At 49.8% G+C, this 24,777-nt stretch overlaps 2 non-coding genes across 2 annotated transcripts; both read left to right on the top strand.

The window, feature by feature from the left end:
• Positions 1 to 8,375: 8,375 nt before the first annotated feature.
• Trnar-ucu (transfer RNA arginine (anticodon UCU)) lies at positions 8,376 to 8,447 on the top strand. The gene has a single exon. It is a non-coding gene; the product is annotated as a tRNA-Arg (tRNA).
• Positions 8,448 to 8,860: 413 nt separating this feature from the next.
• Positions 8,861 to 8,932, top strand: Trnar-ucu (transfer RNA arginine (anticodon UCU)). Its single transcript has one exon. It is a non-coding gene; the product is annotated as a tRNA-Arg (tRNA).
• The last annotated feature ends 15,845 nt before the right edge of the window (positions 8,933 to 24,777 follow it).

Below are 24,777 nucleotides of genomic sequence, written 5' to 3' on the forward strand. Positions count from 1 at the left end.
TGTCGGGTGAATTTTTATTCCCAGATTTATGTATTGGCACAATTTTAGCCGTTTTCCAGTCGCTCGGCAACTGTCCGGATGATAAGGACTGCAAGAAGATGTGGTACAAAATCTTACTTGAAATAGACTTGGTATTTTTTAGCATTTTCGAATTATTATTATCAACTCCTGCGGGGGTAGATAGTTTAAGGTTATTTATAAGGCATTCAATTCCTTCGGCAGTTATGGCAATTGGTTGCATGTATGGACAGTCTAGGTCATCAAAACAAGGAACGCTGGAATAATCTTCTCTAGTGAATACTGATGAAAAAAATTTGTTAAATACTATGGGGAAGTCACTTTCAGGAATGGGAATGTGCTCATCATCGTGTAATATAATCTTGTTAGTATCGCGCGGGGGGGATATTTCTTGCCAAAATTTTCTGGGGTTAGATTTTAGGATAGAAGGTAGGTCATTTGAGAAGTATTTATTTTTAGCAGTAGATATGGCCAACGAGTAATTTTGCAGACACTCTTTGTACTTCTGCCAGGCCTCCTTGGTACCCGAGCCTCGGGCGCTTTTGTATAAGCGTTTCTTCTTGTTTCTACTGAACCATGGGTTAGCTACTGAACCATGGGTTAGCTCTATCATTTGAGATGGATATGAGTCGCACGTATATCTTAACCAAAGTAGATATTTTATTTCGAAAAAGCGACCAGTTAGTATCAATCGAGCGACTTTCAAAGGAAGGCATTAGTTCGTAGTATAGAATATCTCCAGCTCTTTGTTTATTTCATTGTAATTCGCTTTGTTATTGTCGTAAATTTTTTACATTGAATCCGGAAGGTGGTAATGGTAAGTTAAGTGTTATAATGAGCATGTTATGATCACTGAAACCATCTCTATTCAAGACAGAGTCAACGCTTTCAGGAGCACTTGTAAATACTAAATCTAAAAAGTGGGATCCTCGGGTGGGTTCATTAACTACTTGGAAGAGATTGTAATCTAAAGTAATATTGATTAGTTCTAAAGAATCGCGACAGGACGATGATAGATGAACCCAGTCAATGTCCGGGAAATTGAAATCGCCCAAGAGATACGTTTCATCGGCAGCACATAACTGGGTAGCCGTAGCCACACTCGTGCGCAAGTCATTGAGAAAGGAAAACGGAGAATTAGGAGGGCGGTAGCAAACACCTATTAGTATTTTAGTGGCACCCATTAAACAAGCAACCCATATGATTTCGACGGCAGAGTCAAACGACACAAGGTATGAAGAAATGGTTTTCTTAACCGCTAGCAAAACGCCACCACCTCTTTTGTTAGTCCTATCATTACGATATATGTTATATGCTTTGTTATCAGGGAGAATTTCGCTATCGTTTATGTCAGGATTCAGCCATGTCTCTGTTAGGGAAAGGATGTCGGCATTAGTATCGTCTAAGAAGGAACAGACTTGGTTACGTTTATGCAGTAGGCTCCGAATATTGGTAAAAGGAATTGATAGTGACGAACCTGAGCGAGGTGACAGAGGCCTATTAGCAACTTGAGGGCGCGTGGCCCCTTCTAGCTATCTTTTACATAGGACGACGGTGTCTGTTTCATTGTCGTAGAAGTACGTTTTTTTATCAATGTGCAGTTTGTCAACAGTCAGCTTGAAAGGTTTGTCTACATCTCGGGCAAACGATACTAATTTCCTTCTAGCTAACCGAGTAGAAAAGGAAAACTCTTCACCGATAGCGAAATCTGTGTTTTTTAGTTTGTGAGCAGCACCCAGTATGTTATTCTTGTCTTTGAATGAGGTGAATTTCGCAATTATTGGCCGGTTTTTTTCTGTCGTGAAATTGCCTAATTTATGTACACGTTCGAATTGAGCACACATTGTAGGAATTTGAAGCTTTTGAGAAAAAAAGTGATTATTTTTTCCTCAGATCCCGCCCAATCTTCTTTTTCGTCATCCTCAATTCCAAAAAACCGCAAGTTAGACCTTCGCTGCGATTCTCAGCATCGTCACACCTAGATGTTATCGTTTGAAGCTGGGTAGCGATAGTTTTTAAAGCATTGTCACTTGGAGGGGCAGCGGCAGCACTTGACGAAGAAGCGTTTGGTCCGAGCGCAGCAATTTGCGTTGTTAGTGCCATAATTTCGTTTCTTGTAACCTCCTGGTTATCCTTGACGATCTTTAGGTCAGCGAGTACAGCCCCAAGCCCAGTTTCCAGCTTGCGTATTGCTGCTAACGCGGAATCAGACGCCTCCGCCTCCGCTTTGCTCATCGGACCGGGGTTGGCTTCCACGTCCCCCGATAGCATCAAGAGCAGATTTGACAGAACAGATGGCAAATAATACAAAAAAAAAGTCACATGCTTTTTCACATCAAGCAACTCTGGTGGGCACGACACCGCTAACAAAAAACGATTGCTACTCTTTGCGCAAGCAGCAGAGTTCCGGTAACTAACCTGAAATAACAGCACGGGTGAGCGAACCATCGTCGAAACGGTGTCGTGCCCAAGGTGGATGGCCGCTGAGTGTTCCTTATATTCCGCTCCTCCGGTGACGACAGCAGCGGTGACGTATCTCCGTTGCCAGACGCAAGACACAGCTGCATCCAACGTTGGCGGCGGGAGCTGGGATGCATTCCAGGGCCGAAAATGGTGACCGGTAGCGGCGAGCTCCGATCCATGCGGCCAAGGACGAATATATCATATATATATATATATGTATATATATATATATATATATATATATATATATATATATATATATATATTTCTATATATATATATATATATATATATATATATATGTTCTCACATGTTCCCACCATGTTCTCACCTAGCTAGTTTCGCCCACATCTTCCTCTTCACCCGACACATGTCCATCCTTTGGGATTGTCCCCCTCCACTGCTGCCCATTAACCACAATATATATATATATATATATATATATATATATAAATATAGTGGTTAATGCTGCCCATTAACCACAATATATATATATATATATATATATATATAAATATAGTGGTTAATGGGCAGCAGTGGAGGGGGACAATCCCAAAGGATGGACATGTGCCGGGTGAAGAGGAAGATGTGGGCGAAACTAGCTAGGTGAGAACATGGTGGACTCTACTGGGCAAGGTGTGCGCATCCGTATGGGCTCAGCAGTGGACCTTGGCGGAGCGGACTCCCAGTAAAGGTGTGATTGAGGGGGCTCATTTTCTTTCTGGGGAACCGCGGCCGGATGCAAGAACCCCGGTACCACATTTGGCGCCCTGAACGTGGGGCCGGCCGTGGTTCCTTTGAAGGGCATTGGGGTCTTCTTCCGTGTTCTGGTGTTCCGCGGTGGGCGTTTTGCGGGGCTAATTACATTGGCGTTTTTTCGTTACCGCGTGGATTTTTGCTAGTCCTTCTCGTATTTTGAGGCGCATTTTTAGTCACTTGTGTTGTTTATCACCAATTTTTCTTCGTGTGTTCGCTTCGCGGCGCGCGAGAGTATTTCGTCCCAGGGACATGCCTGTTCGTGGAGCCGCTACCCGTCGGAGGCCCTTGGTTGCTTCGCGCGAGCCCGCAAGGGATGCGGACGCCACTGGGCTCGTCGGCGTGCTCCGCCCAATCATGGACCTCTGCGAGAACCTCACGAGCCGGCTGGCAGGTCTCGGGCTAGAACGCGGGGTGTCCGAGCACGGGTCATCGTTTCAGCCGAACATTGAGGTACCACGGTTTACGGGATAGGATGACCGCAAGAGAGTGGCGGACTTCCTGGGCGACCTCACCGTACACAAGGCGGCGTCGGGTGCCTCGGACGAGTTCGTCCTGACCCGCGTCCTGCCGGTTGCTCTGGAGGGATCCGCCGGTCGCTGGTGGCGCCTGCAGGATCCCTTCGCGTCCTGGGCTGCATTCGTGGCCCGCTTACTTAGAAGTTCCTGCCTCGCGAATACGACTACCGCATCCGCCGTGAGTTGGAAGCACGTACGCAGCACCCGTGCGAGGGCTTGCTCGAATACGTCCGAGCTATCCAGGAGCTCTTCAAACGAGCTATCCCAGGTGCGTCGGATGCAGAAATGGTGAGGCACGTCTTATGACAATGCCACCCGCGCTTCCCACCTTACTTACGTGGTCGTGAGTACTCGAGCCTGGAAGAGATGGCACGATCAGGCCGGTCCATCGAGGAAGCTCTCATATCGGAGCTGAATTATGTACCCCCTCCGCCAGTAGGGGAAGCAATTTCGAGCCAGCTTGTGCATGGAGAGACCCCCTTGAGACTTCGCAAGAGCGAAGTCCTCAGCCGCGTAATGCAGCGGCGGGCTTGAATTCCCCCTGTGCACTAGATCCTTCTGCCCTTGGCGACAGGCAGTTGGAGCACGGAAGACCACTAGTTGGTGCAGCCCATGGCGGGAACTCCCCGCAGCGGTTTGAGCCAGGGTTCCTGCGTTGGGAAAACAGACACTCTTTACTCGCAGGCTCACCGCTCCCAGAACCGATTTTCTCCCTTTGTGGTCGGCAACGAAATCCCCTGAATTCCAGAGGTCCTTCTCGTCCAAGTTGTCGAGACGGGAGGGTCGCGAGGTTACGTGCCTGACGGAAATAAAGCTGGCGGCTGTTCCCAATGTGGACAGCCAGGAGACATCCGTCGTGAGTGTCCCCGTGTCGCTGGGCTCACCATCAATCCTAAAAAGGTACAACTCGCGACAAGCAAAGTTGACTTGCTCGGCTTTATCTTGGACAAGTGAGAGCTACGTCCTAACGATGCCAAACTGAAGACAATTACAGAGTATTCGTGCCCGCGTGACGGTAAGAGCTTGCAGCGCTTCTAGGGCATGATAGCCTTTTACCGTAGCTTCATCCCTCATTGTGCGGAGCTGTCATGTCCGCTAAACCAGTTACTACGGAAAGGCGTAAAATGGCAATGGGAGGAGGCTGAACAGCAAGCTTTTGAATCACTGTGTCGCGCAATCGCGGAAACAGCGGAATTAAGGATACCGGACCTTAACAAACAATTTGTCTTGCAGACCGATGCTAGCGACTACGGACTGGGTGCAGTGCTGATGCAGGAGTTTGAGGGCGTTCTCCGTCCGGTCACATTTGCTAGCCATACGCTCACTCCGACTGAGCGCAATTACACGGTCACAGAACGTGAGTGTCTATCAATTGTGTTTCCACTAAAGAAATTTGACATGTATCTTGACGGTGCCTCTTTCACCATTCAGACAGACCACATGGCATTAACGTGGCTGCAGCGTTTGCAGAACCCTGCTGGTCGTCTTGCGCGCTGGGTGCTTGCGCTTCAGCGCTGCGATTTTACTATCCAGCACCGGAAGGGCTTGCAGAATGAAGTCGCTGACACGTTATCGCGAGCGCCCCTGCCACCATCTTCGGACGCGGAAGCGCCGGCGCTGGTGGCTGCAGTGGATGCTCACGCACGCTGGGGTACGCTGGTGAGCAGGGCTGATCTTCTCGCGGCGCAACGTGCCGACCGACTCTACCGTAAGATCATTGAGCACGTCGGGGCACAGGGCGCTGCTCGCACCAGCAACAGCGGTGAGTTTGATACATATGTGTTGGCGGAAGACGGTCTCCTGCTGCGGTATATTCCGCAGGAAGACGACGAAGCTAATTCACCATTCCGCGCTGTTGTGCCTCGTAAGATTCGGAGGGCTTTCATCCGTTACTTTCATAATTCAGCACTGGCTGGTCACAGCTCTCGCAGCAAAACTAATGAGAAGTTATGTCGGACTGTCACGTGGCCGGGAATTAGGCAGGATGTGCGGAGGTATTCCAGAAGCTGTCACGTGGGTCATACAGCGAAACACCGAGTCGGTTGCCCGCCCGGATTGATTCAGTCTGTTGAGAGTAAGAGCCCCTGGCAAATGGTTGCTTGCGATATCATGTGCCCTTACCCCCGCAGCCCGCGTGGTAATTGTTATTTGTTTGTGGTGACGGACCGTTTCACGAAGTGGGTAGAGCTGTTCCGACTACGTACCGTCAATACACCGAATGTATGGATGTGCCTAATGCAAGTGTTTTCGCGCTTTGGGTTCCCCGCACAGCTCATAACGAATAATGCTACGTATTTTACGAGCAAATTGTTTGAGGACAACTGCCGAGCTGTAGGCGTGAAACATAAACGTACGACCACCTATCACCCTCAGGCAAACATAACTGGGCGTGTAAATCGCAACCTCGAGGCGATGCTAATTGCTCATACGGAGCAACACAACGATTGGGATGCTAAGCTGCCGGAGATTGCATTTGCCCCTCGCACCACGGTGAATCGTTCAACCGTATGGTCGGAAAATGCCATTTCCTCTTGACAGGACACTTCCAGAAACGGGGGCGGGTTCTGGTCTGTCGCCCCATGCTGTGGCCGTCCGCCAGCGACTGCGTGACGCGACGCAGGCTGCCCGGGAGCAGCTTGACGTTGCTCGTCTCGAGCAGGCGGAGCAGTACAACCGGGGCCGTCGGGCTGTTCAGTTTGCGGCTGGCGACATGATCCTCCGGCGCACTCATTCACTGAGCAATGCCTCACGCAAGTTTGCCGCGTCGCTAGCCCATAAATGGGAGGGCCCTTTTACCATAAGCTACAAGCTGTCTTCCATGACGTATCTTTTACGCCACAGCAGTACAGTTGAACATGGAGGGACGGTTAATATAGCAGACCTTAAACTGTACCACGTGGACTGATCTGCTTCTGGCCGCAACGCCTCTTGTTTCTCAATGGAGTCTGCGCACCCGTCATGTCAACTTTCTATGGGATGTATCTAGAGTATCCTTTTTAAGCATGTTTTAAGTGCGAATGCACTTTATAAGCGACCCCAAACCTTCCACCGCCGGCGGCGGCGGCGGCGTCCGCTGTCCTCCTCTCCCTAGCAACGGCGTGGAGCGGAGAGGAGCATCGGTAGCAACAGCGCGGTGACGTCACTTCACCACGTGACCGCGCTCGCTTCGCCTCCTCGCCGTGGCTGCGCGGGTGCGCGCCGCTCCCCGCACCGCTCCTCGCGCCGTGACGTCATGGTATGACGTCACAGCGCGCCTCCTCTCCCCAGCAGCTGCCGCGCGCCTCTCTCTCCACCGTGACGTCACACTCTCTCCTCTCCCCCTCGCTCGGCTGCAGCTGCCGTGCGCCGCTGTCCCTCTCCCGTTGCGCTCGCCTCCTCTCTCAGCCACCTGGCTCGGCGCGCTCGGCGCGGCGTACCCCACTATATATGCAGCGATAAACTGCCAGACCTCCGTGGGTCGGCTCGCGCGCGCTCACGGGCGAATGCCAACGGATTTTAACTTTACTCCCCCTCATAGCATCACCCCGTGCATTCGCACTTAACCATGTTCACCCTCGGGGAAATGCTTGGGAGTTTTTTGTTTCGGATTTACCTATTCTTGGCCCTGAATTTGATGATTGATCAGTCCCACGTGGTGCGTTTCTTTATTGTTTCAGTTTTTCCCCGATAGCTGTTCGTTTAAGGGCGTTAATTTCTGCTTCTTTCACGTCCAGAATCCATTTTGGCATTCGCTACGGCTGCGCCCGCATTCACCGCCGCAACGTTTAGAGGACTTTTACCACTGCCGCATCAACATGCGCATTGGCATGCCCTGGTGGCATCCTGAGCTCGTGACACCCTTGCCTTGGGACCACCTTCCCGGCACCACAGCACTTGCTCCAGGCCGTCGCAGCTCCCTCCTTTCATCTGTGCTGCTACCTTGGCGGGCGTGCTCTGGTCTTTGAACTGGACTGTTTGGTGCTGCTCTTGGCTCCCCTCTGGCTCTGCGTCCTGCTGGTTGGAGGCCCTACCTTTTCACTCAGAGGCTGTTGGACACGGCCTCGTCTGTAATGGGTTCTTCCAGTGGGGACCACCCTCAAGCGTCAGATACAGTTGTAGTAAATATAAATAACCCAGAAAGCGAGGGTAAACAGTCGCCCAGATAGCCGAGTTGGTAAGGCATTCGAGATCTAATCGAAAGGCGTGGGTTCGGTCCCCACTCTGGGAGCGTGTTTTTCTTTCTTTCTTTATCACGTAATTAATAAAATAATAATAATAATAATCTAACGTCACTAACGGTAACAAATAGTCCAACCATTCCCCTATGCCTTCTTTGGCGTTGTAGACTGCCGGCATTTCTTTCTGTATTTCCTAACGAGCCCCTCATTTCTAAACCCTATTATCGTGCGAAAGCTTAGCGAGGGCCTCGGTTCTGGCAGCCTTGATGCCAAGGTAGCATAAGAGGGTTTCCCGCCAGTTGCCCGCTTATGACAGGCTGTAGACGTTCGCGTCACGCCCCGTGGGTTGAAAAGAAAGTCCCCTTCACCCCGTGTAGTCTGAGTGGCGCTGGCTACCACCCTCAAGCGTCAGATACAGTTGTAGTAGATATAAATAACCCAGAAAGCGAAGGAGAACACAGTCGCCCAGATAGCCGAGTTGGTAAGGCATTCGAGATCTAATCGAAAGGCGTGGGTTCGGTCCCCACTCTGGGCGCGTGTTTTTCTTTCTTTCTTTATCACGTAATTAATAAAATAGTAATAATAATAATGTAACGTCACTAACGGTAACAAATAGTCCAACCATTCCCCTATGCCTTCTTTGGCGTTGTAGACTGCCGGCATTTCTTTCTGTATTTCCCAGCGAGCCCCTCATTTCTAAACCCTATTATCGTGCGAAAGCTCAGCGACGGCCTCGGTTCTGGCAGCCTTGATGCCAAGGTACCTTAAGAGGGTTTCCCGCCAGTTGCCCGCTTATGACAGGCTGTAGACGTTCGCGTCACGCCCCGGGGGTTGAAAACAAGGTCCCCTTCTCCCCGTGTAGTCTGAGTGGCGCTGGCTACCACCCTCAAGCGTCCGATACAGTTGTAGTAAATATAAATAACCCAGAAAGCGAAGGAGAACACAGTCGCCCAGATAGCCGAGTTGGTAAGGCATTCGAGATCTAATCGAAAGGCGTGGGTTCGGTCCCCACTCTGGGCGCGTGTTTTTCTTTCTTTCTTTATCACGTAATTAATAAAATAATAATAATAATAATGTAACGTCACTAACGGTAACAAATAGTCCAACCATTCCCCTATGCCTTCTTTGGCGTTGTAGACTGCCGGCATTTCTTTCTGTATTTCCTAACGAGCCCCTCATTTCTAAACCCTCTTATCGTGCGAAAGCTTAGCGACGGCCTCGGTTCTGGCAGCCGTGATGCCAAGGTAGCATAAGAGGGTTTCCCGCCAGTTGCCCGCTTATGACAGGCTGTAGACGTTCGCGTCACGCCCCGGGGGTTGAAAAGAAGGTCCCCTTCTCCCCGTGTAGTCTGAGTGGCGCTGGCTACCACCCTCAAGCGTCAGATATAGTTGTAAGGAATATAAATACCCCAGGAAGCGAAGGAGAACACAGTCGCCCAGATAGCCGAGTTGGTAAGGCATTCGAGATCTAATCGAAAGGCGTGGATTCGGTCCCCACTCTGGGCGCGTGTTTTTCTGTCTTTCTTTATCACGTAATTAATAAAATAATAATAATAATAATGTAACGTCACTAACGGTAACAAATAGTCCAACCATTCCCCTATGCCTTCTTTGGCGTTGTAGACTGCCGGCATTTCTTTCTGTATTTGCTAACGAGCCCCTCATTTCAAAACCCTTTTATCGTGCGAAAGCTTAGCGAGGGCCTCGGTTCTGGCAGCCTTGATGCCAAGGTAGCATAAGAGGGTTTCCCGCCAGTTGCCCGCTTATGACAGGCTGTAGACGTTCGCGTCACGCCCCGGGGGTTGAAAAGAAGGTCCCCTTCTCCCCGTGTAGTCTGAGTGGCGCTGGCTACCACCCTCAAGCGTCAGATACAGTTGTAGTAAATATAAATAACCCAGAAAGCGAAGGAGAACACAGTCGCCCAGATAGCCGAGTTGGTAAGACATTCGAGATCTAATCGAAAGGCGTGGGTTCGGTCCCCACTCTGGGCGCGTGTTTTTCTTTCGTTCTTTATCACGTAATTAATAAAATAATAATAATAATAATGTAACGTCACTAACGGTAACAAATAGTCCAACCATTCCCCTATGCCTTCTTTGGCGTTGTAGACTGCCGGCATTTCTTTCTGTATTTCCTAACGAGCCCCTCATTTCTAAACCCTATATATATATATATATATATATATATATATATATATACATATACGATAGAGAAGTCAAACTGAAAAACATAACAACATTTATTCTAACGTTTCGACCGGGGGCCGGTCTTTTTCAAAGATACAAATAGTGCAGATCAGTTGGGTTTAAATACATTGCAGTTGTGGGCGGGGCAAGAAGATGTATCAAGCAAAAAACGTAGGCTTTACGCGACACAAAAAAGCATACGAAGCCGCAGAACGCAAAAGGTGGAGAAAAAAAGGGGGGGAGAGAGGGATAGAGGGCTGTTGGAGTGCTTCCGAGGAACAGAGGGGAAGGGGGGCCTAATGAAGGCAGGCGAAGCTATTGGATAAGAGGAAAGCATTGCAATGTACTGAAGTCACGACGGGAAAGCAAGAAGGTGAGAACTAAGGAGGGGCTCGTTTTAGCTTGTTTGTTGACCTGTTTCTGGCGGCACGTGCCTGGTAGGGCAACCCGCCGGGTGTGAGAGTTTCAAAAATACAGAAAATATGCAAAGAACCAGAGGAAATTGACTGGTGAGGAGAAAAGGGTGGGAGAGCCCAGAGGTAATTACGGATGCCTAGTGCAAGCGTTAACACACATAAAGAAAGGGAAAAAAGAAAAAAAGAAAACGAGGGAAGGAAGAGGGGGATTGGGATTAGCGGGAAGGGCGCGGAAACCGCAGAGGGGGGGGTGGGTGCGGGGATGAAAGAGGTTCGAAGAAAAGACCAAGCGACCATGCGGGGATGAAAGAGGTTCGAAGAAAAGACCAAGCGACACGTGGTTTCACATGATGTGAAATCGCGGAAACGTTTTCTTGCGAAAAACGTGGCAGCCAGCCACGAGGCGTCCACGAGGTCATGCAATGCAAGGACAATACAATGCAAAGTAACGCTAATTTAAGCTTCATCACATAAATACCGAAAATAAATGGACATAAGGCTAAAAACACATAGAAAAAAGGAGATATACAGTGCCACATGAAGTTTTTGAAGAGCATTCACGCAAGATCATATTTCTTTACATACCCGCATACAGACACACAGAAAAAACTATAAACAGAATATCACCACAGAAAAGACAAGCGGTTTTATCTACCCGGTAGCAATTGTTCAGTGCACTGAACAATTGCTATTGTTCCATTGAGCGAAAGAGTAGGCACAGAGGAGGACATAACTACATGGCTCTCATAACCGCTCCCATGGGAGGCTGGCGAACGTGGTTGGCTTGCCAACATGGATTTCAGTTCACGTTCGCATACAAACTTCCGTTGTCCGGAGACCGTGAAAAGCAGGTGTTGCAAGTACCCGTGTATAGTGGAAAGCTTCACTGCTGATTCATGAGTACCTTGTGCGGGACAGTTGATCGAGGACGTTAGTACGCATCGGCCGCAGAGCTGGGGGTCGGGAAGGACCTGACCGTCGCCACTAAATAGGGGACTTCCTGTCTCCGACAGTTGGGGCCCAGTTATCGGGCCCTAAGGGTAAGCGGTAACCTGTGGCAGGGACCGCATATTTGGCAATTGGCACTGTCTGATGCCCTCGATGAGCAATCAGTCTTGGAAGAGAGTCAGACAAAAGAATCGGAGCAAAATTGCTTCCCTCATTCCAACCCTTTTTCCCATAACCCATTCCGATGTCCAAGTTCCCGTTCCCAGCAACCCACCTTATCCGGCTTTTTCCTAGGGGGGAAAAGAGGGGTCCCCCCGGGGCTCGTCCCCCTGGCGGTGGGTCGCAAGAAAGTCTTTCCCTTTAATTTCTCTCCACCTTCGTGTGGACAAAATTCTCTTTGCCGGTTGGCCCTATTTTTGTACTGTTGCAATTGGGTATAACCGGTTGTACTTCGTGTAGTACCGGGGAGCTATTGAAAGCTCCATTTACTCGATGTGTGGTTGTCAGGTCTGGGCTAATGGTAGTGGTAAGAGCTGACAAACCATCCGAGGTAGTGAGACCGCACATGTCTGGAGACGTTAGGGAGCTGGAGACGACAGAAGTGGGCGCGACATCGAACCTGAAGCAATGGTCATGCCCATTGGCAATAGAATTGGCTCACCCGTGCTGTTGATGACGGCCAAAGCTGCAAGTCCCCGCGAAAAGCGGAGAAGGCACGCCGACATGGCAATTCCTCGATGTAGCAAGTGGGTTTACGGCGGAGCCACCGCATCCCCCACTGAAATGCTGCTTGAGAAAACCATCAGGACCTCTTCGTTACCGGGTGCCAGAACCTGGTCGGCATGCAAAGTGAAGAACTGATGTCGCAGAGTAGGAGCAGAAGAAGGTTCGGTGTTCGTAATCTGAATTGCTGGTTGAGAACAGGGGATAAGGGCTGAAGCCGACAAAAAAAATCCCAACCGAAAATTAGTTCGTTAGCACACTCTGGCAGAACCACAAATTCATTATGGTGTCGATCGTCCCCGATGAAAACGCGTGCTGAACAAGTTCTAATATTCCCTATAAGATGTCCATTCGCGCTGTATAGTGCAAGGCCAGTGTATGGGGTTCGCACTTTTCGTAAGCGTGAACACAAATCCAAATGAATCACAGAAAGACTGGTCCCAGTGTCCATAAAGCTTGCACAGGCACACCTTCCACTACTACTGGCAAAATATTTGATGGACGCTCTGGAGGAATTATGATTAGCTCGACCGATGCAGTTGCCCCTTCATAAACTACAACATCTAGTTTTCCGATTGGCTGCCAGGGTCACGCACAATGGGGCGGAGCGGTGACACAAAACGGCACGGAGGCGTAGACGAATGGCGTCTCGTCTAATCACGGGAACCGAGGGAAAGGTCGCACGAATCCTGAGGAGACGGAGAGCGCTGTCTAGGTGGATACGCACGTTCCCTGGGACCGTAGTTGTAGCGAACATCGCGTTGTACCCTCGCTGCTCATCTCGCTGGTGCGGTCGACAGAAGCGTGAGATATCGCCTCAAATACCACAGTAGAAGCACACTGGGTGGTGATTAGGCCGAAGATCCAGACGCGGCCGCCAGTTTGTGTGGCCAGTCTGAGCCGGAGGCGGCGAGGAGATGGCTGCGACTCTACCGAGCACGGGCGGAGGCACAGAAATTTTCATGTTCCAGACCGGCATTTGGGAATCTGCTTCCGCGTTAGACGGCACATAAAAATTAAGTGGGGGCCCATCGCGTCTATATCCCGTTATCGACGCCAATTCATCCTTGATAATCTCCCGCAAGTTTGTCGCAGGCTGGGAGCAGCGGCCTCCATGAGCACAGGGCGAAGGTGGTAGCTGGAGTTCCTCTCGGAATATGCTGCGTAATAAAACTCCCAAGTCTCGTTCTACAGGAAGACGAGCTTGTCCATGAGCTGGCTGGAGGCGAATTGCTTGAAGCTCATGAAGACGCTTGCATGTGGTCGTATGTGGTTCACGCTGGATGGGTTTTGCAGTGCAAGTGCATTGAATGCGCACTCCGTGATGGCCTTGAGGATATGGAGAACCTTGTCAGCCTCCGACAAGCCTGGGCTGACCCGACGGCAAAGGGAAAGCACGTCCTCAATTTACGATACGTACGTCTCATCCGAGCGCTGTCAGCAGGCTTCAAGCGCACGCTTTCCTCCTTCGGAGCGAGCAGATTCCGTGCCGAAAATCCGATGCAGCTTCTCAGTGAAGTCTGCCCAGTCAGATATGCCACCTTGGTTGTTTTGGTACCACGTCTCGGCAACCTTCGTCAAGTAGAACCTGATGGTCTGCAGCTTAAAAGTGTCGTCCCACCCATTAAATTGGCTGACTCGGCTGTACTGCTCAAGCCACTCATCGACGTCGTAACCGCGAACGTCAGCGAAGAAAGGAGGTTCGCGCTTGCCGCAGGTCACCATCCATGCCGGGGCAAGGAGCGGCGGCGATCTACGCTCCTTCTGGCTCCATCGGGCGGGTATTCGGTAGCACAAGGCGTTGTGAACAAAGCTCCAGTGGTGCAGCCGGTTCCAGTAGACGTCGGGGTGGAACGCAACCTCCACCACTTGTAAGAGGAAAGCAGACTGGAACAAGGCAACGGTAATTCCAAGGCACGGCTCTTTACTCAGCCCGCAAGGAAATCGATGACGCGGCAGAACGAGCCCAGGTGATGATGATAATCCACAAATGATGACCATAATGGGTATGTACAGGTGAGAGATTGGTCCCACTAGCGAATAGCAATTGATTCATTCCATGAGTCTTCTTCATGAGTCGAGACACCAATAAACGCTCACAATATATATATATATATATGGTTGTGCGAAAAACGAGCAAGTGGCGCGCAGCAATCGCAAGGGCACTACCGAACAATGCGTAAGCTACGCGGCCACAACAACGGTAATGAGTGGCCTTGTGATTTCCGTACATCCACCCAAGGAGATTGACCACTCGGTTTGTACAGACGACAACGAGCAACAGGTTGAGCCGCCGCAACGGCATCGTCATCGGTGGGAAGCTCATGAAGTGCGTGTAACCTTGGGCCGGCTGAACCCCCGATCCTTTTGATACTTCTCTGCTTTTATATTCGCTGCCAAGTAAATAAACCTGCTTTACATTTTGATGGAGTGTGCGGATTCCACCCACGTCCTGCTCCTCAGCTTCACCCCGCGTACCTGCAAACCTGGAACTCCGCTGTCGCACCCTGCTTTCTCCTGCTAATTCAGCCATGACTAGTGACTCCCCAAACACGACGTCGCCTTCGCCATCGACTGGAATCTCCTCCGGGGCGGTCCACGAGAGTGACCGGGCGATGTTCTCTGCATACACGACCAGGAAGTCGAAGATTGTCTTTCTGCTTATAAAAGGATAAGCGCACACAATAAGTTGGACGATGCCATGATGCTAAATACCTTGGGTTTATCGTTGAGGGGGCTTTCCTTAAAATGGTATAATAACCACCCAGCTGATCGCGCTCCCTGGACGGCATTTAAAACGAATTTTCAAGTGGTATTTGACCAGCCAGCAATTCGCAAGCTTCGCGCGGAGCAGCATTTCAGAAAGCGAGCTCAAGAGGCAAACGACAGCCTTACCTGCTACATCAAGAATGTGGTCGACCTTTGCAGGTGCGTGGATCTATTCATGCATGAGTAAGACACCATCAAACATGTACTCAAGGGAATAGATGACAACGCGTACCAGGTGCTGCTGCTGAAAAACCCTCAGAGCGCCTGGGAGGTGATCCGCTTGTTGCGAAGTCATGACTTGTTACGCAGGCAGCTTCGCCTTACTCATCACTGCCTCTTAGATTATGAGGATGCGCTCGGTGAACTGCAAGTCGAAGAAAGCCCATCGCTTTTAAACCGCATCGAGGAGCTTGTTCGTGAGGTTGTGATGCGGCAGATCTCTCCCCTGCCTTGTACATCCCGGCCTTTGTGGCAGGTATCAGACCCTTGCTTGTCGTAGCCTCTCCATCGAATCATTAAGAAAGAAGCTGTTGAAGAATTACCGGCCACGCCAGCTGCTCCCCAGGTGTTGCCTGTAGCGGCGCCATTGTGCGCCTAAATTACGGCACTGCAGGGTCCGCCTACCGCTTACGTGCCTTTACGCCGACCGCAGCAGCCAGCTTATATTCCTCCGGCTTCCTCGGCACCACTCCACACCAAACCATGGCGCACTCACACTAAGCCGCTGATATTATTTTCCTGTGGAGTGCTTAATCACGTAGCGCGCTACTGCCTCCATCGAGTTTCGCCGCCCGGAGACGCTTACTGAAGGCCAGTCTTTGCTGCTAACGTGTACACATCTCCACACCTGTACAACAATACCCTTACTGAGCCGCGTTATCGCTCGCCTCCTCGCAAAGCACCCATACCCGTCGGTCGCCGCCCCACGTCGGCGTTCCTTTTCCCCCCTGGACCATCGTCTGAATGCGCAGGTTGAAAACTGATCGCCACAGTTCCGAAGATGATTCAAGTAGTTATTGGTGGAATCACCACTTACGCCCTCCTGGGCACGGGAGCAGCCGTTTCTGTTATAGCCGAAAACGTTTGTCGCTAATTACAAAACGTGACGACCCCATTAGCCATTTCCCATCCGGCACAGCTACGGTGCATCACGTCGGGCCTTAAGCCGTTTGGACAGCTCGCGTCTCTGTACAAAAGCAGATGTACGTAATCGATCTGTCATTCATTCCTCATGCTCCCATGCATCATCTTGGGGTGGTACTTCCTGTCGCGTCACCACGCTGTTATTGACTGTGCCCGCGCCGAGGTCACCTTATTTCCTCTGGGGGATACTGCAGTCGACAAGGTAACGACTATTTTAATGCTGGGCGCCGCCGAAGACTTCAGAATCCCTTCATCCTCTGTCGTCATTGTACCAGTAACCGGTGATAAGGTGCCTCCCACAACTGTTTTCTTTACTCGCTCTAATCTGTTAATGCGGCGACAGCGCACCCCTCTTCCCTACGGCGTACTTGCTATCGGAAATGGTGCCAGCATTATGTCCATATGCAATACCCCCTCTTCACCGTTAAACGTGCATCGTGGCGAGTCTGTTGGACGTGTCGAAGGTAGCGACACTCGCCTCATAAAAGACTTCCCGGATGCATCCCATGCTCTGTCACTAAGATTGCTAAGCCCGCCTCTTCCCCGTGCATCTGATTCAGCCGCCTTCTTTCCAACCGTACACGGCAACCTGGATCCTATCCAGCGCAAAAAGCTGCGCAGCCTTCTTCACCGTTTCCCATCCACCTTGGACTGCCAGCACACTTTCAGTGTCCGCAGGTAAACCATCACGCATCGCATTGACACTGGCTGTCATGGGCCCTTGAGACAGCGACCACAGCGAGTTTCCACCAAAGGGCGTGTCGTGATCAAAAACCCACGTTGATGAAATGCTTCACCGTGGTTTCATTTGCCCTTCTAAAAGCCCTTGGGCCTCCTGGGATGTTCTTGTCGCAAAAAAAGGTAAGTCTATTCGTTTTTCTGTCGATTTTCGGCGACTGAACAAGATCACCCGGAAAGAGGTTTTCCCGTTGCCGTGCATCGAAGACGCATTAGATTATCTAGAAGGCATGGAGTTCGTCTTTTCCTTGCACCTCCGCTCGGGTTACTGGCAGGTGCAGATAGCAGACGACGACTGCCCCAAGACCGCGTTTGTGACTCCCGACGGGCTATACGAATTGAACGGGATGCCATGCGGTATATGTAACGTGTCCGCCACCTTTGAGCTCATGATGGACGACATTCTGGGTGGCCTCAAGTTGGAAACCTTTTTATGTTACTCGGATGACACCGCTGTATTTGCGCTTGATTTTGATACCCATCTAAATCACCTGGAACAAGTTCTGTGTTGCCTTACCGGCGCTTGGCTACAGCTGAATGTTAAAATGCGTCATTTGGCTGTATGGCAACTTACAATTTTGGGCAATATTTTGGCAAAGGAGGGCGTTCTTCCGGACCCTGCTAAACTCCAAGCAGCTGAGACCTTCAAAAACCGACTACCCTGAAAGCCATTCGCAGTTTCGTCAGACGATGTTCCTAATTCTGACGTTTCGTGCCCTACTTTGGGTCTGTCATTTCGCCTTTAACGACGTTGCTCAGCAGAAGTCACGACATGTCTACCTGGTCACCTCCCATTTTGCGGCATTTTGATCCTTACGCGCCCACCGAGATCTATGCCGACGCCAGCGAGTTAGGTCTGGAAACATTGCTTGCCTGACGGACGGCGGGATTCGACGAGATTCAAAGAGCAGTGCATACGCGAGCCGCACTACAACAAAGGTGGAATGAAATCACTCTATTTCAGAGAAAACTGCTTTGGCCATCGTGCGGGCTATTTCAAACTTCCGACGTTACCTCTGCGGTCGAACTTTCAATGTAGTCAAAGATTACATGCAAGGATCCCTACAGTCTCACTGCACGCTGGTCTCTGCGTCTTCTGGAATATGACGTCGGAGTGATAGATTGGTCTGAACGACAGCACAGCAAGGCAGATTCTTCGTCTCGTTCACCTATATCCACTGATTAGTGCGAGATTAAACCATTGATTGCATCCAGGCATCTGAACCACCTAATGACATGGCAGTGGAGCAACGCAAAGACCCTTAGATCTCTTCAATTTTTGACCTGATTTCGAACCCTATGAAACGTAGCCCCTGGCGGAAGCTGTAGCGTCAGGCCGTATATTTTTTCATTCGTGGCGGGCTTCTGTATAGCAGGAATTAGCTCCCCAAAGGTCATAATTGGTTGTTGGTGATGCCTCGTAAATTGCGCTCTACTATCTGTGCCAGTTCCCACACGAATGCGGTATTTCTCTATGCAGTTGTCTAACACATACCAGTTGTTGCGGCTGCTCTACTTTTGGCGAGGGATGTATTCCTTTGTAAAGAAGTTCATCAAATCATCCCGAATATGTGAGCATCGCAACTTTCCGCTGCAGTCACAAACCGCCCCGTTATAGGCCTTGCCCTGTCCAGCGGGACCTTCTGACCGGGTCGGGATAGACTTGTATGTCCTGCCCCTGACTGCTGCCGGCAACCGTTGTGTTTCCGTCGCCGTCGATCACCTTACTCGATACGCTGAGACAACCGCGCTACAGGCTGCCACAGCGCGCGAAGTTGCTTTCTTCATTTTGCCCCAATTTAGCCTGCGTCATGGAGCCCCACAGGAACTTCTACGTGACCGGGGTGTGTCTTTTTTTCTGATGTGGTCGAGGCTATTCTCCAATAATGCGACATCAGCCAGCGTAGCGCTACAGCCTACCATCCCCAGCCTAATTGTTTGACAGAGAGATTTACACGCACCCTTGGGGACATTCTCCCGAAGTGCGTGTCTTCTGAGCACTTTGATTGGGACACCATTCTCCCCTTTATGACCTACGCGTACAGCACTGCCGCAATAGACTACTACACGGTTCTCGCGGTACTCTCACCTTTATGGCCGTGAAGCATCCTGCCCTTTTGGCACAATTCTACCCTACCGACCCGAGGCTAAGGAATACACGCTTGTTTCTCAGCTCGGTATACATTCTGTTGCCGGATTTCTCGCAATGTTACTTCCCAGCAAACCACTAACATCTCTGCGACGTCCATTCATACAACGTGAAACATTTTTATTAAAAATTAATGATGTTAAGATAACGTTGCCGGTACGTTGTTCGGGCGTGCTTTCAACTATGCTAAAACGTACTCTCGATATTTCTGCTACTTCATTTCTGGATGCTATTGGGACATGTTTTGCTGACGTTATTCAGATGTTGCTGTATGTCAGCTTTTTACTTCGTACATGTCTATGCACTTACATTTATTTTAGCTATATCTGCTACACTTCATTTTGAAACTCCCCGAACGCGTCCTGTTTTGAAGTTACCGAGTGGTATTGTATGTGTTTTTTATGCGTCTTTTACTGAGGAGTTTTGCGCGAGTTTTGTAATCGACCAATACTGCTTTTACGGAAATATAAATATGGAGGACATAACCAATAAATTACACTCAACATACTCCTGAAGAGAATCTGATGCTCATAGGAGTTTTTATTCAGTGAATCCAACATTCTACTTGGTCGTTCTATCTGCGTAATAAAATTACAAATAATAGCCTAACAAATCATTGGTGACTCTGTTCAGCCAATAAAGTTAACGAAAAATCCCCATCTTGAACCGATGGTCAAAGGCTGGAGGAAAAGGAGATCTGGCGGGCTCTCCCCCGGTAAGTTTCCTCACAGCACGGACATCTTACTCCGCAACGGCGGAAGAGGTGGCAATAGCCCTGGCCTGCACCTCGAGGCTGCAACCACACAATGTAATCACGTAGTCGAAGACGGCCATACAAAAGTTCATTTATGGCAACGTTTCGGCTACAGCACCAAAAATTCTCCAAAATCCTCTTACTCAACCAGACGACATCGTCTGGACCCCGGCCCCAACATGGGTGGGAGGCAAAGAGGCGTCCCACAAAGCAGCACTACAAATAAATGGCCGTGCTGGGCTTGCACCTGATATCTAACACAGTGCTCGGTCGGCCGACAATCGTCTGCTCTCGTACGAAGAAGCCACGGAGCATTATCGCCTCTTCCACCGCTGTTATCCTACTGCCCCCACATCACTGACCCACGCTCAGAAGCGCCTATGGCAACTCCTTCAGACAAACTCCATCGCACGTCAATTCCTCCTCCACAAGACCTACTCCTCTGACATCCCTGCGCCCAACTGTCCCCTCTGTGACTCCCTGGACGCTCTAAACCACGCCGTGTGGGCCTGTCCTCTTATCTCAGTCCGCCCCATCTCAAACGTCGAGTAGTGCGAGGACGCGCTTGGCTGGTCACAAGCGGGGCGCAGCTAGTTACGTTGACCGAGCCGCCAGCGTCGCCGCAAGCCTTCGGCCGGCATCCACCACGCGCTTTTTCTTGCTTCTGTAAGGCCTTGGCTCCCCTCCCAATGTCTTTACGACGCGACAGGGATGCTGAGGCGCGCCAGACCTTTTTTTTTATTCATTTTTAATTTTTAATTATTGCAGCCACCAAATTGAGTCTATGGCAGGAGTGAGCATTCAACGAACAAAAAATAGCAAATAAACAGAACAGCGCAATACAAGAAAAGAACAGTTAACACAAATCAGCAAGGGCAAGTAAATTTTTTCCACCGGAAGAGAGCGAGTATCACTGGACAACGCATTCCAGAGCTCGGCAGTGAGAGGGAAAAAACTAAATTCGAATGCGTTGGTTCGACAATGATAAGGCTTGATATTAAGGTGGTGATTTGTTCTAGTAATCGATGGTGAGGCAAATGAGATGAGGGTATTGTCAGATATGCCATAAGCTGAGTTAATAAAAAGTATAACAATTTCATAGAATCATTTATACGGCGCGTGCTTAGTGTGGTGAGTTGGAGAGAACAGGGCAAGCGAAGAAGAAAAGTAGTGGTCGTAGCGATTAGAAAAAAATCTGATAGCTTTTTTAATGGCGTCGATTTTATCGATTTCACCCTGCTGCATGGGTTCTATACGGGGCATGCGTAGTCAAGAACACGACGAATCAGCGTTTTAGGCATTAGCAATTTAGTGCTTTTTTGGGATTGGAACAGTGTTCGTCTTAAATAACATAATTGGTTTGGTGATTTTGCGCAGCTAAAGTTAATATGCCAAGAACAATATAGATTGCTGGAACGAAGAACACCAAGATATTTGTATTCTGGTAATTTTTTCAAGGTAGATTCCTTAAGCGAGTACGTCAAGCAGGAAGGAATCTTACTATTCGTGAACAACATAAGCACGGATTTTTTAAAATTGATACTCATTTTCTATGTTGAACAGCATTCGTAAAATTTAGTAAATGAGTCAATTAGACGATGATGAGCTTGGGGGGACGATGATCAGGTTTGGGGGACGGATGCGGGAATAAATTCGACATCACCACTCAGTAAGACACTGTTAAAGTAAAACACTGCATCAGAGCATGACAAAGCAAACACTTGTACGCCCCTCAGCAGCACTAAAAAGCGGTCATCGCTACAGACCACGCACGAAACTTGAAAGAAACATACCTGCGTCAAAAAAGGCATCGTTTCAGCATAGCGCTCGCGTTTGTGCCCGTGTACCCACTGCAGCTGAAATCGATGCACCGTTCCTTTAGAGCTTCGCTGCGGGACGTCACATGCCGGGTGTTGCTGATGATTGGACGAGCGATGAATGCGTTAAAGGCGAGGGTGGAGTGGTAACTTCCGTGGGTCACACGGGTGGACATGTCGCAACTATCGCGCATGGGGGCTATAGAAAAGTCCACATGCCCGCCACCACAGAAGACCACATGACTTTCCAGGCAGAATTGCAAGGCAGAAGACGATGCAGCACCCAAATAAGAAACGGCACTTATTAAGGATGAGGATGACCTGCAAAGCATGACCTGCAAAGCTCGATGCAGTCCACACATTGCGCGTAACAAAACACGTTTCTCGTAATTTGCAATGGGGCATACTTCCTAGCTCATTACCTGAATGAACCTTTGAAGGATCCAAGCTTTTTTTTTTTTGCCGAAAAGCATAGAACGGCCTGTGTCCCTCCCGCGTCATAAGCGCCTTGAGGACGTTTCTCTTCAAATGGAAGGGATTCGCAGGTACTTGGAAACGCGAATTTGAGAGAAAACGGTGACAGCGGGTTTCGGTCGTTTTAGGGGGAAGCTCATCGGCAGGCCTTGCCTGGGCTTCGCGGGAGCGTCGTCTGTATGTCCGTCTAACAGAGTGAGTGAACGCAGCAGCAATGACAGAAAGAAAACTTAAAGGACCGTCTTGCGAAGGGTGAGGTGAAGAACGACACGTCCGGCTACGGTGACATCTCTCTCACTGCCATTCCTTAGCACATGTCTCATGTGCCGTCACCAAGGAGCTCCCTCCCCCTGGCACTTTCCCCAGAGGTGTTTCACTCTCAGCTAATCCAAATCACGTGACGTTTCCGCGTGAGGTTCAAACACTGCGAGGTGGCAGCAGACAGAATTGCACAGCAGAAGACGATGCAGCATCCAAACCAGCAGCGGCACATCCGCAGAAGATGCTGACAAGTAGCTGCTCCAAAAAAAGGCATCATTTTAGCATAACGCCCTCGTTGCAGCCTCTGTGACCAATTAAGTGCCCACTCAATGGCCGCAGAGGTCTCCCCAGAGTCCCGCACGCAACAGACTCCTTCCCCCAAATTGTCCTTCGCCGAAGCTGCGTCCCCCGATGCAGTGTCGAGGGACGAATGTTCCCGGATCGTACCAAACACTGTAGAGCCCACACCGCACGTACACACGTACACAAACAACGCCAGCCAGCAGTGCCCGAGCGACGCCGCTGCCAGACAATTCACAGAAGCACTTCCTTAACTATATCCTTTGTATAACGCTCTCGCCCAGCAAGGTAGCGGGGACACAAAGTAAAAGTGACTACTCAAAAAATACTAGCTCAAGTAAACAAACACTCGTAAAACAACTTCCTTTTCTGAGAAGGCTCTACTCAGGCCATCGGCATTCTTGTGTTCGGCACCTTTCCTGCATTTACCTTCAAAAGGATACGCTGGAAGAATGAGGCTCTACCCCAAGACGCTACCATTCTTATCAGACATTTGCATCAGCCCCGAATGGGGAAAATGGTAGGTTTCTGCAGTGAATTTGGTTCCCTGAATATAAAAGGCTAGCTTTTAAATGCCCAAAACGATTTACAAACGCTGCTTCACGGAGGTGCGTAAGCTTCCTGAAGGAGCGTCAATTTTTAGACTGATGTACAGCCTGGGGTGTTCGTCACCATTTTGATAACTCTGTAACAGAACAACACCTACCCCGCCGTTGCTCGCGTCGCGCTTAACTACAACTTCACGGTTGAAATCGGGTGAAGCCAGCACTGGTCTCCAAGCCAAAGCTTCCTTCAGGCTGCTTCTTTGGCCGCCGTCCAAGTTACATCCCAGGTTCTAGCTCACGCAAACTATCATTATGTGGACTAGCCACATCCTAGTAGTTCGGGATGGATTGCTGATAATAGATGGTCATTCCCTGAAAAGACCTCACATTCTTCTTTGAAGCAGCTTGCGAAATTTACGGATGGCAGCCACCTTCGTTTCCATAAGCTCACGCTTTATCGGCCTATCGTGTGTCCCGGATAGGTGACACACACCCTTCCCAACTGACACGTTTCCGCCTTCACAGTTAGACCCGCAGTTCGGACTCGCTCCAGTACTTGTCGTATGTGACCCAAAATCGCCGGCCAGTCATCCGAGAATTCTTCCACTTCATCGAGGTAGGGCAGTGCAAATTCACTTAGCTTTTCCAGGACCCGATTCATTAGCCTTGAAAAACAAAAGGGCGCATTTTTTAGGCCAAAGATCATGGTGACGGGCTGAAACACTCGCAGCGGCGTGATCAGCGCGGCGTATCAGCTAGCTCGCTCCGTTAGAGGTACCTGCCCGTCCCCGCGCACTATGTCAAAAGTGGAGATAAACCTTGTTTCACTAACGAGCTCTACCCTTTCTTCAAAATTAGGCAAGAGGTAAACTTGACCTGTGGTTATGGCGTTGAGTCTCCTGTAGTCGACGCAAAATCGGTGCTCTTTCCCAGGCACTTCAGCCAACATCAAAGAAGAGCAATATTTGCTGTAACCTCCCCGTATAACACCCATCTCCAACATCCTGTTGATCTCCGCTTTCATAATCTCGGAGGTGAGGTCGATATCATGCATGATGAAATGGGTTTTCCCCGGCTGTGCCGCAAAATATTCGACGAAGTATCCAATAACACCTTCTAAATCACGCACCTGGTTATCGTCTAAGTCGCTTTTGTCGACGGCGCCGGGCACAGTCTTCTCTACCGACGGATACAATTTGCCCCCACAACTGGGAACGTCGACCGAAATTACCAGTGTGGCGTTCAAAGCGATGCTGACTATTTCCCTTTTTTCAAAAAAGGGTTGTTTTGAATTCACATCGTAAACTCTCTCTTCACGTCTCCGCCCTGGTAGTCTAACTGAGTAGTTCACGTCAGAGACGCATTGGATAACTCCCGCTAGCCCATCCCAGTGAACCTCGAGACGATTCTACCTATTCGGTCGCAGCATCATTTTGTCTCTCTCTGCGAACGACCTGCTCTTCACATTTCTGTAATAATTGCGCTTTGACACTTTCTGCGACGCTTCCAAGTTTTCTCTCGCCAATTTACGGGTATGACTCATCTTTTAAAGTAGTTCTGATACATACTCTACCACAGTCCAGTCGACCCTTTGGTCCTCCCAAAGCTTCCGAATAAATCTTAGGGGGCCCCGAAGATTTCTC

The sequence above is a fragment of the Haemaphysalis longicornis genome, unplaced genomic scaffold (genome assembly GCF_048455015.1).
Source record: "Haemaphysalis longicornis isolate Haplotype H1 unplaced genomic scaffold, Haemaphysalis longicornis Haplotype H1 scaffold_11, whole genome shotgun sequence".
NCBI classification, from domain to species: Eukaryota; Metazoa; Arthropoda; class Arachnida; order Ixodida; family Ixodidae; genus Haemaphysalis; species Haemaphysalis longicornis.